We start from the raw sequence: 18,120 nt of genomic DNA, 5'->3' as shown, positions 1-18,120 counted from the left end.
AATGTCTTATTGAAGATGTTGTGAATATATTTTCAGAGAGTTTTCCACTGAGAAACAATATTGTGAGGAATCTGTGATACGTTGCTAGCACATTCTAGTTATGAATAAAAACAAACGGGTGATCATTTACTGTTTTTTTCGATATAAAGCTATCCTAAGTAATAAAAGTTGAGAAACAACATATAATTTCCCAAATAATTGTAGATAAAATTCGGAAGATTAGATGCAAAAATTTATTCCTTAATAGAAGCGAGCTTCATACTCACCTGTGTAAGGATAATAATTTAGTGAGCTTCATTCTCACCTGTTTAAGGATAATAATTCAGTGAGCTTCATACTCACCTGTGTAAGGATAATAATTCAGTGAGCTTCGTACTCACCTGTGTAAGGATAACAGTTCAATGAGCTTCATACTCACCAGTGTAAGGTTAATAAATTAGTGAGCTTCATACTAACCTGTGTAAGGATAATAATTCAGTGAGCTTCATACTCACCTGTGTAACAAAAATAATTCAGTAAGCTTTAGAATCATCCGTATAAACTGAATAACTCAGTAAAATGTTCTTAATGCTCTGAGGTGGTTTTTTATAACATATGCATCTGATACATGGTACTAAATCAGATGAATTATCAGAGAATGACAGATTTTGAGACGTGATGTTAAACTCAGCTCAGAGAAACTTCATACAGGCTTTACAAGATTAATGAGTTGTTTGTTTAGTAATTTTAAATTTGACGTCATCTTCAAGCACAAGAAAAGACCAAGCATATTATAAAGGAAGAAAACAATAAAAACTAAAGTCGTTGACAGATATTTCTAGGTTTGTTCGTTTGTTTCAACGCAAAGCTTCGTGTTAGGTTTTCTGCACTCTGTCTGCTACTGGGAATCAAATCTCCGGAGTTTAGCATTGTGAGTTCATACAACTTACTGTTAACCCACTGGTGGATCTGTTTTTCTTCCAGTAAAGTAGCATTATCTCCCGATGATAAAAAAAATAGCAACAAGAGTTTGCTTTGTCTGGAAATTTTCGTGAAAGAGCTTAAGAAGTTCGTGAAAGAGCTTAAGAAGTTCGTGAAGGAGCTTAAGAAGTTCGTGAAAGAGCTTAAGAAGTTCGTGAAAGAGCTTAAGAAGTTCGTGAAGGAGCTTAAGAAGTTCGTGAAAGAGCTTAAGAAGTTCGTGAAGGAGCTTAAGAAGTTCGTGAAGGAGCTTAAGAAGTTCGTGAAAGAGCTTAAGAAGTTCGTGAAGGAGCTTAAGAAGTTCGTGAAAGAGCTTAAGAAGTTCGTGAAGGAGCTTAAGAAGCAGACCAATGATAAGAATACAGTATCTGATTACCGCTGAGCCACTGGGGTGAAGGGGAATATGAAAAATGAGAGAAAGTGGGGAAAATAACAGATTAATTAATGAGAGGATATGACACAGTGAAAAAAGGCACGTGTGGGGAAAAAGATAATTTATTATTGGGAGAATGTGCAGACTGGTTGTTAGACAGATTAACAGATGGATCAACAAATGCATGGATAACACGTGGTTGAGAAACAAAAGAAACTGACTGACAGACAGGATGACGAACAAACAGATGAATTTTTATAAGTGAGTAGAAGAACAGGAAATAAAAGCACTGGTGGACATACTGGGAGATAAGATATTATCAGACCAATTAAAGTAACTCGTGAAAGAAACATAAAATAGAAAACAGACAGTTGTATAGGCTCACAAAACATATCTCAGGTAATAATGAAAGAGAAGGATAGAGAACTATATTGTAATTGATAGTTAAAGAAATTTAAAAAAATATTCAAATTAACAGGCAACTGTCAAACGCATTTTATTTACTCTGATACATGTTTGTCTCTTGTGTTCGAGTCTACAATACTTTGCGCACAAGGTATATAGAGGTAAAACCCAAGCCTCGTTGAGTAAATGTTAGAATAAAAACAGTTAGCATTAATTTATATTATTTGTTCATATCAGAATTAATTCACTTTTTTATCAAACAGTTTATATTTACAGTTAAATAAAGAAAAAGAATATTGGCAAGTTCGTGTAACTTGTTTGATTTTAGCTTCATTTTATCGGATATTTTTGCTTAAATGTTTAATTTGCGAGAAGACTAATCCGCCCCCTAGAGGAAGGAGCAAGACTGTAAAAATAAGTGAGAGTTCTACTAATAAGACTTTTAACACCTAAGGTTGGTGGAGAAAGTTCTCTAAATATGAACATTTTTATATAGCTTGGTCCCCATAGGTTCTGTACATACCATACTACTACCAAAACCAAGTACAGCAGATGGATTGGCAGCTAAAAACAAGATGACTTGAGTCATAAGCTTGGGAAAAATGAGCTGATAAGGGGACGGAATGGGGAGGGAGAGGAACAGGGGGAAGACTGAGACAGATGAGGAGCAAGGGAGTATAAGGAAGAATGGAGATGACTCCACTCGAGACTCCAATGACCAAGAGATGCCTCCAAAATAGACTGATGCACAAATGGAGCCATATGTAAATGTATAAAATATCTTGTAGGCGAGAAGATTGAATTATGCCCAACAACACCAGAGCTAAGGAAAACAAATGGACTAATTTAAACAACAACAGTGAATGACCACCTTCCAAAAAAACAAACCCTCAAAGGAATCATTGGGAATGATTGGGAGGTAACATAGAAGGGAGATTAAAGGTAAGCAAAAATGTGAATACTGGGCATGTGTAGTACCTAGACTTAAACACAAACTGGGATTAAATAACCCAACTGTGGAGAATACAAAGACGAATCGTGAAAGTTTCGAATCTGTTATTCACAGGGTCCATTGCCTATGATTGGAAACAGTTTGATCAGTTAGTTTTCATTAATATTTTCATTAATATTCTATAACAGTTATTAAATGATTATTTATTAGCATATCAGTTGTTTCTTTCTTCGATTATTTGATAAAGAAAAGGTAAAATAAGTTCTCTTTAATGGTTGTTATCCGACGTGTGTTGATACTGGTATGAAATATTATCTTTATCATAGAGGCCGAGGCTTGGCCCTGTTATTTGTTTGTTTTGAACTTCGCGCAAAGCTGCACGAGGGCTATCTGTGCTAGCCGTCCCTAATTTAGCAGTTTAAAACTAGAGGGAAGGCAGCTAGTCATCACCACCCACCACCAGCTCTTGCGTTTCTCTTTTACCAACGAATAGCGGGACTGGCTTACATTATAACGCCCCCGCGGCTGAAAAGGCGAAGATGTTTGGTGTGACGGAGATTCGAACCCGCGACCCTCAACTTATGAGTCGAGTACCTTAACAACCTGGCCATGCCACTCTGGCCCTATGGTAGAACTATGTTCTTGTTTGTAGCTGTTGTAGAAAGGTTAGTAAGTCTGTCTACTATCTTTCTTTATTTTGAACTTTGACCGGAGGGTAAATAGACAGTCAGCGCCATCATAAAGTATAAGCAATAACTTGTGGCATCACACGTATTCGAACCGTGCTTGTCAGTTTCAAGTTGGAGAACTCTATCGTTGGAGAGCTAAGAAGTAAATCCAATATTGAAAAACGATACATACGTGTTAGAATTAGTCATCTGTTCAGGCAACTTAAAGCTGGGATTAGCCTAACATTTTTAAACACAATACATGCGTATTAGAGTTAGTCATTTGTTCATGAAACTCAAACTTGGGATTAGCCTAACATTTTTAAACACATTTTATGGTTCCAAATTATTTTGCCCATTGATTGTTTTGTTTGTTTGTTTTGGAATTTCGCACAAAGCTACTCGAGGGCTATCTGTGCTAGCCGTCCCTAATTTAGCTAGTCATCACCACCCACCGCCAACTCTTGGGCTACTCTTTTACCAACGAATAGTGGGATTGATCGTCACATTATAACGCTCCCACAGCTGGGAGGGCGAGCATGTTTGGCGCGACTCGGGCGCGAACCCGCGACCCTCAGATTACGAAGTGCACGCCTTAACGCGCTAGGCCATGCCGGGCCCTTGCCCATTGATCTACGACCTTCGAATACATTAAAAACAGCGGCAGGTATACATACAAATACTTTATTATCTAAGACGGTTACTCGTTTTGTCATTTAACTTTGTTTCTTGTAAAACCAAGACTTTCGGATGCTTTGAATTGCGATACAAAACTAGAAGCTTGTATTTGCGTTAAGGCAATCAGGTATATCTCTGGCAGGACTAAAAGGAATAAAACTCATTCATCACGCCAGTTTTACGTAAACACAGCAATACCGTGAAAGGTAAGTTTAAAATATTCATCGCTACGTAGTTACACCTTAAATACCTCGAACACTTGTGCATGTGAGGGGAATTCCCTGTAAATAACAGAATAAAGGAACCTCCTTTGAAAAAACATGCTGTTTGTGACCTTCAGAGAACCTGAAAGATTGCTTGAAAACCTAGTACAAGGATACAGGATATTAAAAATATCAACTGGCCTTTGTTTCATATACACAAAAATATGTCTTGTTTAGCAGTGTTGATAAGTTTTGTTTTTTTATAGATTTATTTCTCTGTCTAAATCTGTATTTCACAGAAATACTGTGCTCGTCCTCGTGGTGGCTTCGTGATAAATATGATAGTTTATAACGTTAAAAATTGAGTTTCGATACCCGTGTTGCTGCGTAACAGACAAAACAATTTGCTCAAATATATTGATTCTCTCCCCACCAAAAAAGATATATTTTAAGTGTGTGTGTATTTTCTTATAGCAAAGCCACATCGGGTTATCTGCTGAGCCCATCGAGAGGAATCGAACCCCTGATTTTAGTGTTCTAAATCCGTAGACTTAGCGCTGTACTAGCGGTGGGCTATATTTTAAGTATCTCTATGTGTATATTTATACCACTACAATAATATAGTACATATCAGTATTAAATGTAAAGCAGGAATTTAATCGCAAATTTGGGTATATTGTCTACAAAATATTGCGGTCAGTCTCAGTACATTTGTTGAGTAAGCTGCCGTATTTTAAGTGTTAGGCACAAACCTATATATTTTAATTTACTCACATATATACGAATGAAGATATATAACACAAGCTAAAGCGAAATATTTTTTACATTACATTCCTATTAAAGTAAAAAAAAAAAGTAACACAAGTAATAAGAAAGTAAAGCGTCCACCCTCCCAGTTATCTTCCTGTGGTGATTTTCGCGATTAAAGAAAGATGTACGAGACATAATATACGCCTTTATTCAAATTACCCTCCTGTGGCGTCTTTAGGAACTAAAAATTAGTATAACACCAATTAGAGGGAAGTGAACTTTTATAAAAATATTTTCATATGATGTATTCAGAGGAAAACAGAATTCGGTATGTAATACAAATTATGAATTTTAAAACTGCCCTATGTCATCCTATCATAAGTATGTGTGTATTTACACACCTTTGTTGTCAGAGGGAGAGTCTGATATCGTGTCGTTGACTCATAAAGTATCTTACTGACATTAATTTTCTTCGTAGGGCGTTCTATTAACGCTAAATTTACTGGTGCAGTTCCCAAACGTTATTCAAACATTTTTCGAAACCATTTATATAAATTAGCTGTACGCCTATGATGGCTTCTGTTACAAGGTCCATAATAGGATCCAAGTCAGCCAAAGAAATGTAGATGGCTTCTGTTACAAGGTCCATAATAGGATCCAAGTCAGCCAAAGAAATGTAAAAATGAAAAAAAAATCCATCAGCAAGTAATTAATTAAATCCAAATAATTACTTTTGAGACCTCATGTGTTTTACATAGAAAATGGGGGATTTCACCAAATTTTATAGTCAGTTCTTTACACACGTACGCCATTTTACAGACAATAACAAAAGTACTTTAAATGATGGAACATGTGGACCTCACCGGTAGTGAGGGGTATGCAAAAAAGTCCACAATTTAAGGATTAACCGACACTAGCGATACTTGTCAACCATAGTGCTTTGATTCTCATCAGGCAGACTCCACGATGGCTCAGCGATAAGTGAAAAGGATCATAGCCCTAAAAATCGAGTTTTGTTAGGGGGGGGGGTTGCAACTGAATGATCAGACAGCTTACAAGATGCTTGGATCCAATAACAAGTTATGTTTTGAAACTTCAACCTGTGATAATGCAGTTCAGTTAGCAATTTAAAGTTGAAGTATTATGACCAATCGGGTCAGGACCTGACTGCCCCTTTTTTAATAAAACTTCTGTAAGGTACAGAGGTAGTGCACTTGCTGTGTTGCAAGTTAAGCATGTTAAAGGCACTTGTACCTAGACATATATTTTTTTTCTTGACAAGTACTAGTGAATGTGCAATCAGCATAGCTTCATACAGAGCAACGCATGCGCGGTTACCTTAATGAGACTCCTGATCGTGGCAGCTCATGTCAACAGTAAATGGTCAGTGAGCTTAGCTATCTGACGTGCAACTGAGTTCGTCCATTGCCTGCTTGGCGTAAAACTGAAAGTAATATCTTGCACTGATTGCTGCACTTAAAAAACTATTTTAGATGCGATGAATGACCAAAGTTTTTAACTCTGAAGGCTTGTAGCACAACTTCAACCTGCCTTCTGATACATTTAAAGGTAATCTGAATAAATAACTATAACCGCATTTGACTTTAAAAATAAATTAAGAGTTAAATTAGTGTAGTTCACACAAAAATTTCATCAAAACACTACAACTAAATCTAGTTAACACCAAGTTCGTTATTTACAGTTTCCTTGTTTATAAAGAATATCTAGGTAAAATATTCAATAATAAAGTTTCATAAATTATTCGATCATACTGTTGTAATGTGTTCCGTTGTTGAGCTGATTCTTTTTGATTATTTGATTGTTTGTTTGTTTTTTGGAATTTCGCACAAAGCTACTCGAGGGCTATCTGTGCTAGCCGTCCCTAATTTAGCAGTGTAAGACTAGAGGGAAGGCAGCTAGTCATCACCACCCACCGCCAACTCTTGGGCTACTCTTTTACCAACGAATAGTGGGATTGACCGTAACATTATAACGCCCCCACGGCTGGGAGGGCGAACATGTTTGGCGCGACGCGGGCGCGAACCTGCGACCCTCGGATTACAAGTTGCACGCCTTACGCGCTTGGCCATGCCAGGCCAAGACTAGAGGGAAGGCAGCTAGTCATCACTACCCACCGCCAATTCTTGGGCTACTCTTACCAACAAATAGTGGATTCACCGTCAGATTATAACGCCCCCACGGCTGAAAGGGCGAGCATGTTTGGTGCGACAGGGATTCGAACCCGAGACCCTCTGATTACGAGACTAACGCCTTAACCCACCTGGCCATGCCGGGCGATTATTTGATAAAAAAAAGTTAAGTACAGTCAACGTAACGATAATAAATTTATTTATTTATTAATAAACGTTTGCTAAAACGACATTCATTTACAGTCCTAATTTCAAATGCAAAACTTTTCCTTGCTAACTTCAAAACGAATATAGGCGTAGTTTAAACATAAACGTACTTGTAGAATTCCATGATTAATCGACAGTAAAACGTGATAACTCTTCCCCTTAACACTGAACAAAGTTTATGACTCTGAACTAACTGCTCACTATTCAGCTTGCTAACTGACATTGAACACAGAACTAATTCAATGATATCTTATATTTATATAATACTCTTATCTATATATCATCAAGGCAGATTTTTGATTCGCCAATGTCATGTATTTTCTATATCATGACGCCACCATACTGATAAGTTATTTCTAACATACAACTAAATTAAAGCATTGAGAATATAGTTCATAATACTGACATTTTTTGTATTGTGAAGCTCCTTGAATAATCCTAATTCATAAACAAAACAGTAGAGTAAAATGTCCATTCACCAAGTGTAGTTTGTCGGTTTTTTTCCAAAGGTTCACCTTGGAGATGGGTTCGCTTCTTGCTCCTTATTGAACTGTACTGTTTTTACACTGGAAGAATCCTAAGTAGTTAGATTGTAGAACAAATTCACTGAAAACTCCTTGAAGATACTGTGGAAGACGTCCTGCAGGAACTCTGGGCTTTTCAGTGGATTGACTTCCCAAAAGCAAATTCTTCCATGAAATTACCTAGTTTGACATTCTTACATTGAAGTCTTCCAAAGAGGATCAAGACAGATGACCCTTTGTTTGGACTTGTTCTTCTAGATTATGTAAACTATATCTATTATTTTTATTTTCAGTGCAAAATATAATCCGTCCAAAAACTTGCTCAACTTTAAAGTTCGTCCTGTTTTGGAGTAGAAGTTTTATAGCCACCCAGTGTCAGCTTGGTAGAATCCAGTCTTATCAGTATCAACATCACAGTGGTCTTTCATTTCTATCAGTAGCTGGTTTAAGTCTTTCCAGGTTGAAGTCATCTACGACATCGATGGTGTTCCGTCGTCTCTATGCGCGTTCTAGTGAATGGTTGTCTTCTGAACGTTAGTACAGGAAGCTCAATGGAAAGTTAAGTTCTCATTGAAACGTCAGTAACGATGATATATTGGCTGTAGTTTATTTACATCTAGTCGATAATTCTTAAGTAGTGGGGAAAGAAACATCTTCGTCTCATATTTTCTGATGTTCATCCACATAAGCGGCTTCTTGGTCTAAAAGTTCATGGTTGTACCTCTCCACTATGCTATGAAAAGATAGATGAAGAGCTGTTATCTTGTTTTCTTTTATTACAAATATATAAAACACTTTCGGAAAGAAGGTTGATTCATAGTTCCGCCACTAGGTGAAATTCCATAAGCACTACAATTTTTGAGACGAATCCATTGATAAGTTTCCTTACTAAAGACTTCCTGGTTAGAAAAAGCGTATCCTTCTGGCCATTTGGTGAACCAGTCTGTTACAAACATGATGCATTTATTACCATTGTTTCTCTATTGCAGATGATAAAAGACATTGACAATAACTCTCTCATCTGTAGCTGTCCACATTGTTTAATTTATGGACATGTTTAATAACAGCATAGTTCCCATGGTTTGCACTAATTCTCCGGGTATCCCTGACGTACAACCCAATAGAAGCACTCTCTTACTCCTTTCAGTGTCTTCTTAATACATAAGTGCCCAGCTAATAAAAGGCTGTGGAAATGACGAAGTGCTTTGGAATGCAAAGACATCTTTCTATTTGATATCTTCAATGATATCTTTCTATTTTCTACATAATAAATCCTCTTGTAGACATAGTAAATCTCACTATATGACTAATACGTTTTTATTTCTTGGTTGTATGTAAGCACTGTTTTCCATGAGGGATTTTCTGCACAGTTCTTCATCCGTTGAATAATTGGTTTCAGTCTTGTATCTTTTGCCTGAGCCAGGTCATTCAATTAAATGTTGGAGCACGTTGGTTCTTTATCATGTATATCTCATCTTTGATTATGCTCTATTGTAATTTAGATTGGTCAATTTTACTTTCTCGTGATTTTTCATCTTCCACACTGTTTACATTCCTTATTAACACACGGTATTTGAATTAATGCATTAGTATTTCCATGGTTTTATCCAGGTTGATATTAAAGTCGTATTCCTGATGTTTTGAAGGCATCTTTCTATCTGACCTTCCAGATGATAAACATTTACAGTTCAATACTGCATGAACTGTAAAGTTTGTCCTTATAATTAATAATGGAAGTAATTCGAAGGTCGAATAAAACTTATTATCTCTTTTAGAGTGGTACAATACTTTCTTTTTACCACGTTCAGTTGCCTATAGTAGGCAATCAGGTGTTCCTTTTCATGTTATCTTCGAGATAATATTGCTCCCATTGAAAAACCACTTGCATCTGTATGTAAAATGAGTAGATCTTAAAAACGTTGGGTATGTAAGTGCAAGAGTAGTAGTCATTGATTTGTTCAGTTTGTTGAATGCGTGTTTATAGTCAGTTGCCCAATAAAACTTATTTGGTTTTTTAAGTAAAATTATTTTCTGATATAACTCGTTATGTAACAATGTCAAAACTGGGCAGATTTAATCTTAGATTGGTCTGAAGACTCTCCATCTCTGCTGACTATGTGCCCTAGGAAACTTATTTGTTTACACTTTCCTGGTTTAAGCTTAAAATTTTCTTATCTCATTTGATCCAAAACTTTCGTCCCCCCCAGTAAGCATAGTCAAAGGTGTTATATATACAATTATGTCATCTATTGAAATATAGCAGGTGCATTAATTAATCCAAATGTTAGCAAACAAAGTGACATAATCCATTTTCTGCAATAAAAGTATTATCCTCCAAATTTGCTTCGTCGACTTGTACTTGCCAATGTTCACTCTTGAGAATTAATTCTTCAAATGATTTTGATGTAGTTAGAGCTTTCAAAGTAGAGTCAAAACTTGGCAGTGAGTAAACATTCTTCTTTGTTACTTCATTCACCTTCTGGTAATCTAGAGTAAAATTCTTTCTTCTCTTTCTTCACTCCTTGTACTTTATCATTTCTGTTTCTTTGAAAGCCGCAGTATGTTTAGAAAGTGGAAGTCGTTTAGTTTTCTGACATACTAGAGCTACGTTTCCAATACTGATTCTATAAAATATTTTAATTGGTTAGCCTAAGTCGTTAGGTCGAGTGGAGAATGTATCTTAATATTCTGTGATCTAGTCATGTAATCTATAGCCTTGATCATCTGTAAGCCCTCTACAGATCTAGTTAAACAGCTCTTGTAACTGACGTTGTAAATTAACCTTATGTAGGATTTGACGTCAGACTTCTTATATCTTGCCTTAAGAGTAATTACTTTTAATGTTCTTTGATATAAATATATTTCCTGTATTTATAGAATGCACCCCAACCTAGAATTCTTTGCAAACACATTTGATGTTTCATAGAGACCATTCCAGTCAAATATTTTGAAATGTTCAGGCTGCTCAGTGCCACCATGACCATTCTATGCTTCTGACTACAAAATGTGAGCATTAGAAAACGTGTTACAGCAAACTGCATTTCATCTAGCTGCCTATCAACCTTTCAGTTCTGAGGATGAATCGATATTGAAGTCATAACTCTCATAATTGTAGGTGAAAGCTCTGAGTCACAGAAAGTGCTTTTTGTACTCCTTGTTACATTCTCAGATCGGGTCCTTACCTCAAGTACAACTTCCTCCTCTCAACGCCTGGTCTTAAAATTACCCTCCGGATCTAAACTTATTCTTACGACCTGAGCGTACGAATATTTCACAACGCAGAGGATTGTTACATACTTTTTCTAAAATCTATCAGTTTTCGGTGACATCAAATTACCTACACAATGCTAAGAAATATCAAAATGTAGTTCTGATATATGCCGTTCCACCAAGACTTTATATCGGCCATGTCTGTCAAGCAACTGAGCTGACTTGCATACTATAACATAACATACTAAACTTTCAGTATTACCTACAAACTGTAATTAGTGTGTTTGCCCTGTCTATTGCTATGCTGATTTTACGTTCCTATTGTATACATTTGTAAATGTATATGCCTTCATATTTATGTAAAAATATGTAAGATAAAATAAGTTACTGGTAGATATGAATATAGATTTATCAGTAAGAAGTCCACAGTTGGTATTAAATATGCTAAAACGTTTTAAGTACGTTTCCAATGACTTATTACACCTAACAATTGCATTTCAAACTAACTTTCTTTGAACCTACGTGAAGTTAACGATTTTTTTCTACATCTCTTTGAAATATGTTATGTGTCTTAGTGAAATAGGGCCCGGCATGGCCAGGTGGATTAAGGCGTTCGACTCGTAATCTCAGGGTCGCAGGTTCGATTCCCCGTCACACCAAACATGCTTGCCCTTTCAACCGTGGGAGCGTTATAATGTGACGGTCAATCCCACTAATCGTTGGTAAAAGATTTGGTGGTAGAGAGTGATGACTAGCTGCCTTCCCTCTAGTCTTACACTGCTAAATTAGGGACGGCTAGCGCAGATATCCCTCGTGTAGCTTAGCGCGAAATTCAAAAATAAAACAAACTTAGTGAAATATTAATTTTGCAATGCTTCTTTAAAAATAAAAAAAATGACTTGATGAAATGCTGAAATCTAAATTCTTTATTTTAGGTTTCAGTTTCATATTCTGTATCTTATGTGCAATTGAAACTCTAAGCTGATATTCCAAATTATGTGCTTTATATTTCAAACTGCTATTACATTTCGCTTAGCTGCACATATTTCGAGACGATCAGCATAAGTTGCCAACACCACCGTCGTTCTAAAAACAACTCGTTTAGTTAAACATTTTCAGAAACAGGTTTGTAGTTTTCTTTGTTTCTAAACGTAATGTAAATACGTAACATGATTTTTATGCTTTTTTTCTCTCTCAAACATACTACATTTATGCGCAAGCTTCCATTAACTTTTTTTAACCACAAGCTCCATTAAAAGTATTATTCGACAATATTAATTAGATTATATTGAAATATAGAGCTGACGATGCAACGCGTTCATCTTGACCTCAAGACTTTGGTTGGTCCGTTGAGAAATAAATTGGAATTATTTGATTTCAACAGAAATATCTAGAAAAACGTTTCGTATTTGAATATACACAATTTCGAAATGTGCACCACTGAGTTGGTGACCTATGCACGAGTGTTCGAAATATTTCTCTTTGTGACGTCATTTTATAGTTTAGAGACAAAGTTTTGAATAATAGAACCAACAAAAATATCGATCTGATAGCATCTAGTTTCTAACGAGTTTGAAGTCATATGGCAACGACCTCATGCGACTCAGCTATCAGTTTGAGGCTTATAACGCTAAAAATCGGGGCTCAATCTATGCGATAACACAGTAAATGCTATGTAGCTTTGTTATTATCGATAAAACAAACTTATATCCATCAGAACCATTTATAAGTGTATGTATTTATATAATAGAAGATCCCTTAAAAGATGATGTTATGTAACAAGGATAAAAAACATGCGTACTCTTCTATTACAAAGTCACTGCCAATAGTTTTATATACAACAACATAAAAATATCTTTAAAGGTTACAATTACGTGTTTTTTAAAGTCCAGTCATTTTTTATAAACATTTACGTTTTGTCTCCAATTTTAAATAATATATAGAAATAAAACGCATCAGTTACTAATGAAAAATTGTACCGACTGAATATCTTTATCACTATTATTAATCTGTATGTCTAATACCTCCAGAGAGGCCAATATTGTTACTAGGAAGAGCAACCTCCGTCACCTAAAATTATCAGTTTTAAGCTTTTACAATGTGTAGATCCAGTCCCAAGCTACGTATTATTGCAAAGAGCTCTTGGTGTGTTAATGGACCTTCAACCTTTATGTTAGTATGTCCACTCCATCCATCCTCCCTGAAGGTTTCTAACGATGTTGCTGCTGATATTAATTCGTGTATTACTTTTTCAGTTATTAATCACTAGCAGTACTACTCTTCAACTTTCAATCCGGCCCAGCATGGATAGGTGGTTAGTGAACTTGTGTCATAATTTGAGGGTCGCTAGTTCGCGCCCGCGTCGCGCTAAACGTGATCCCACCTCCCAGTCGTGGGGGTGTATAATGTGACGGTCGATCCCCCTATTCGTTGGTAAAAGAGTAGCCCAAGAGTTGGCGGTGGGTGGTGATGACTAGCTGCCTTCCCTCTAGTCTTACACTGCTAAATTAGGGACGGCTAGCACAGATAGCCCTCGAGTAGCTTTGTGCGAAATTCCAAAAAAAAACACACGATATTACTTTGTTTTTTAATTATTAATTGTATACCCCAAATTTTGTTTATGTTTTCTTTCTTTTCAACAAAAAAGATGTGAAATGGTGACTTTCAATGTTAAATAATTCCGAACCACAACTGCCCTCTTATCTTCCGCTCATAAAGTTTAATTTCATATCTGTTGCCTTATTTCGTGGGCATTAAGTATTTGTATATGAGTGATAAAATCCTACAAAATACGTAAATTGTGAGTAAAATCCCTTTATTTACGTTTCAATATGTTGGAATCGCTAATATATTTTCCTAATGAAATGCCTCAGATTCTTGACGTTGTAGTATTATAAATATTTTTACAGTTCAAGATGGCAGATAATGAGGTTATGTCCTGCAGCCATTATCCGGGATGATATTTAGTTAATGTTCTGATATCAGAAGTAAATAAACGTCATTAAAAGAACAGTATCTGACACCTTACTGGTAAGTTACTATAAAGAAAACTTGAGCAGCTATAAAACAAGTCTAACTTCAGTCTTCCTTGCCTTAAATTTTGAATTTTTTGTCATAACATATATTTCCAATGGGCTTTAATTCTAACAAAAATTAAATGCACAAAAGCTTTCGGATTTGTAAAACCGTTTGAGGCATAAATGTTAAAACTATGAAAGATTAGTAATATTAGGGTTTCCTTGGTGAAAGAGCTATTACACGACATCAGCTCTCATAAGCTTTGCTTTCATGAATATCACAATAATCAGCCATGCTGTTGTGGATGTCAAAACATGTCTTCAAAGAAACGAGTTAATTTCGTATCACTTTTGTTTATGGGTGAAACTGTAATATATTCTAATACAGAAATATTTCATTGTTTCAGTTTTTTTAGTGGCCTTATTTACTTAGTTTCTCAATTTTCGTACTATTAGAATCGTTTGCATAATTCTGGGTATATTTCTAAAATTTATTCAGCCAAAATATTATTTAAAAAATAAACCCAAAACATAGTGGAAACTCCTTCGTAAAAATACACGAAATTTTTATTGTCGAGATAATCATCATAATAATTTTTATTAATACGGGAAAAAACGTAATTAAAGATGATTAAGTGACGTAGTTTGTTGAACAACGTTGTCATAAATGAGTATATGATAAAAGATATCTGGTATAATTACAATTAAAAATACACGAAATTTTTATTGTCGAGATAATCATTATAATAATTTTTATTAATACGGGAAAAAACGTAATTAAAGATGATTAAGTGACGTAGTTTGTTGAACAACGTTGTCATAAATCAGTATATGATAAAAGATATCTGGTATAATTATAATTAATAGGGTAAAAACTGATAAGATAATACACACAAACAAAAGAAAATATATATAATGTAGAGTATATTCCGAGAATAGTACTTGTTCCTTTTAGTAGAGAACTCGTGGCCTAAAATAACAAACCGGAAGCTATATTATCGTCAGGGGGCGCTCTAATATGGCCCGGTTAGATAACATGAGCATTATTTTCTCTCAGATTCGGTAATCAAACTACTAACGAAGGAGTGAAGTGATAAATAAGTGTAAGAATTGAAAAACTGGATTTTAAATAAAGAATTAATTAGTAAATGTGTAACTTAAGCATTTGTAACTGTGAAAAGAAATCGAAAAATATGTTGAAATAACACAATGGCTAGAACGTTTATAGCTTTTACAGGTAATGAATGATCAAGGTTCACTGAAAATAAGTGGGTAAAGTATAGTTACTTCAGAAAAAAGTGGGCTAGGTTGAAACTTATGATATAACTCGAAACGATATAGTGTGTCTCAACTTATGTGAAAATAAGTTAAAGGCTCTTAAAATGAGTTTGTCTGCATAAAGTTGGTTTAGAAATGTTTAGATTTTTATATATATATGTGTGTGTCAATATCTGTGTGTGTGCTTAGTCACATGTTAATTTGTATGTATGTGCGATGCATATATATAAATCATACGTTCATGTATTACACATATATATATATATATTCTCAATACCTTTAGCTTATCCCCAAAGAAACCAGTTGACCTAGAATCTGACATGTTCTTTGTACACACTTTCTCTTCCTGTACGATAGCTAATGCCTTTACTATTTTAGACTTTGAGGTCAAGTAGCTATGTGAAAGGAAAAAAAAAAAGTGTATCCCTCCATGACGGACCGGAATGGACTTCAAACTCGCTGACCCACTTATGAGAAGTGAAAACCTTATTGGTGGAGGAACTTCAGGTTCTGCAGACGTCATTACTTCGGAGGTCTTGTACCGCTCGTGAGTTTCTCATGCTCAGCTCAGCTGCGTTGAACCAGTCCCAACAAACTCTGTTTTAATGTTGCTCTGTTCAATCGTTCAACATATCAGCATATTTAGCCCAAAAGGTATGTAACTGATGAAAGAAGTTTTTGTTGTTTTCCGACAAAATACAGCTAGTTAGAAGATAAACTTTTGTCTCCATCAAATGTAGTAAAATTTCAAAATTAACTAATCCCCTTAAGGCTTAAGAAGAGTACGTGAAAAAAAAAAACAGGCAGGCTATTTTTAAAGGGCCGGTGGGAACTCAACATTTTTTTTTTATAAAAAAGTACAACACTTTAGAAAACGAAATGGTTTCTCTTGGTGGCACAGAGTTACTTTACAAAACCACCAAAAAAGCCTTTCACTACAAATAATTAATGTAGAATGTATTCCACAGAACTGTTAAAAATAATTAAGTGAAGTCTCGAAGTATCTCGATTTATAACTTATTTGTTACTCCTTTCAGAGGTTATGACAATCCTACAGACATCTATGTAGCTCTGTAGACATACCCCCTCTCACCATGGTACAGCAGCGTGACATTAGAATAAACTGGTAAGAACTGACATCTTAAAGACACTTTCATGTAAGTAAAATAAAGTTGCCAGTTTAGATGCGCATGTGTATGTATTGTTGCATATATAATTTATATCTATAAATGTTAATTTTAAAAAAATGCAAGTTTCATCAGTAAATAAATCCATACTTATATGCACTGAGTTTTGAACACACACCACACATATATATATATATTAAGTTGTGTTGATAAGAATATTTGCATATCAGAAAGCATTCAAAACTTTCGATAGATCTCCTACAAAAACGTCGATTATAAGTTATTACCTCTCTCCCTGTCTGCCTGTCAGTGCTAATATGTCATAACAATGAGTTGTTTATCTATTCTAGAACAATGGTTTGGCAAGCAACGATTTATAAGCGTAAAGAAGAATTTTTTTTATGGTGGAACATAAACATGTTTCCACAGAACATAAGTCCGTCTTATTCAGGTATTATTAGTACTAAGCTATACAAGGTTTATATATATATATATATATCCACCGTCAGTAAAATTATTTCTTGTGCTTATAAATCGTTGTTTGTCAATCCATTATTTTCTTACATATATATTACGAACCATGGTGTTTGTCCGAGTGTCTGTCTCTCGTTTGAAAAGCTCTACACGTAGGTAAAGACAGGAGATCAGACAAGAATAATGTTGATGTCAAATTTGATTCTCAACCAGGATATTCTACACTAAATTGTCATGAATTAATCACCCTATCGTCCTCATTTCAAAATGTAGATTTATTGTACCTTATTATTGACTTACTCTTAACATGACTAAAACGCTCAACAATTATTTTTTGAAGTGTAAAACAATTAATCGTTTTTCAAAGTACGTTTCAACTGATAGATTAATTTAAACCTTTCACTTCGCTGAGAACGGGTACTTTTGCTTGTATTAGTATAATATGCTTCCTTACTCAAGTATTTGTTGTATACTTAGGATTGCGTGTATCTGCAAGTCTTTCAGATGGAACGTGTAACTTGTTTCGTTTTTTTCGAGTATGTATAATCAGTTATAACTTGAAATATGTATATATTACTTCTGATGGCCTGTAAACTTCTTTTTTAAGTTTGTTTTGTAGATTTCGGACTGAATCTAGTATTTATAAGGTTGTGTACATCTTTGTGTGTGTGTGTGTTTGTGTACATCTTGTGTGTGTGTGTGTGTGTGTGTGTGTGTGTAATACAGCCTTTTACCAACTTGGGAGAGTTAGTCTAAGCTGTTCTTGGAGTTTGTTTTTTAGGGGAGATTTCTAATAATATACATATTTTTAAATTGTAACAATTATTATAGAAATATAATTACGTTGGCAGCTAAATTCAAATAACATGATTTCTACAATTTCTTCACTCTCAATTGAAAGGTTTTTTTGAGCGAAAACAAATAAGAGTTTGGTTGTTTGAAGTTAAGAATGAAGTTACATCACGGGTATCGAAACCCTATTTCTAGCAGTGTAATTTTGTAAATAAACCGCTGTGCCATCTGAGGGCAACAAACAATATATCAACGAGGCTTAAGCAAAGGTATTTTTAACAAGGGAATTTTTTTACTATTGCCTGTTGTTTGTAAATAAACTGTACCTAGAACAAAATTTCATCACTTCTATTTA

General features: G+C 35.0%; 1 protein-coding gene across 2 annotated transcripts in view; it reads left to right on the top strand.

Moving 5' to 3' along the window:
- Positions 1-15,875: 15,875 nt before the first annotated feature.
- The window catches only part of LOC143226404 (uncharacterized), a 63,496-nt gene continuing 61,251 nt past the window's right edge, over positions 15,876-18,120 (top strand). The window contains exons 1-2 of one of the 2 annotated variants that reach the window (XM_076457332.1): positions 15,876-16,026; positions 16,410-16,498. The gene's annotated coding sequence lies outside the window, so the exon portion shown is untranslated. Of the gene's footprint in view, positions 16,027-16,409; positions 16,530-18,120 lie in introns of both variants that reach the window. The other variant, XM_076457330.1, reaches the window with a different exon arrangement.

This window comes from Tachypleus tridentatus, chromosome 9 (genome assembly GCF_004210375.1).
Source record: "Tachypleus tridentatus isolate NWPU-2018 chromosome 9, ASM421037v1, whole genome shotgun sequence".
In the NCBI taxonomy this organism is placed as follows: Eukaryota; Metazoa; Arthropoda; class Merostomata; order Xiphosura; family Limulidae; genus Tachypleus; species Tachypleus tridentatus.
This window is presented reverse-complemented; position numbering and strand designations above follow the sequence as displayed.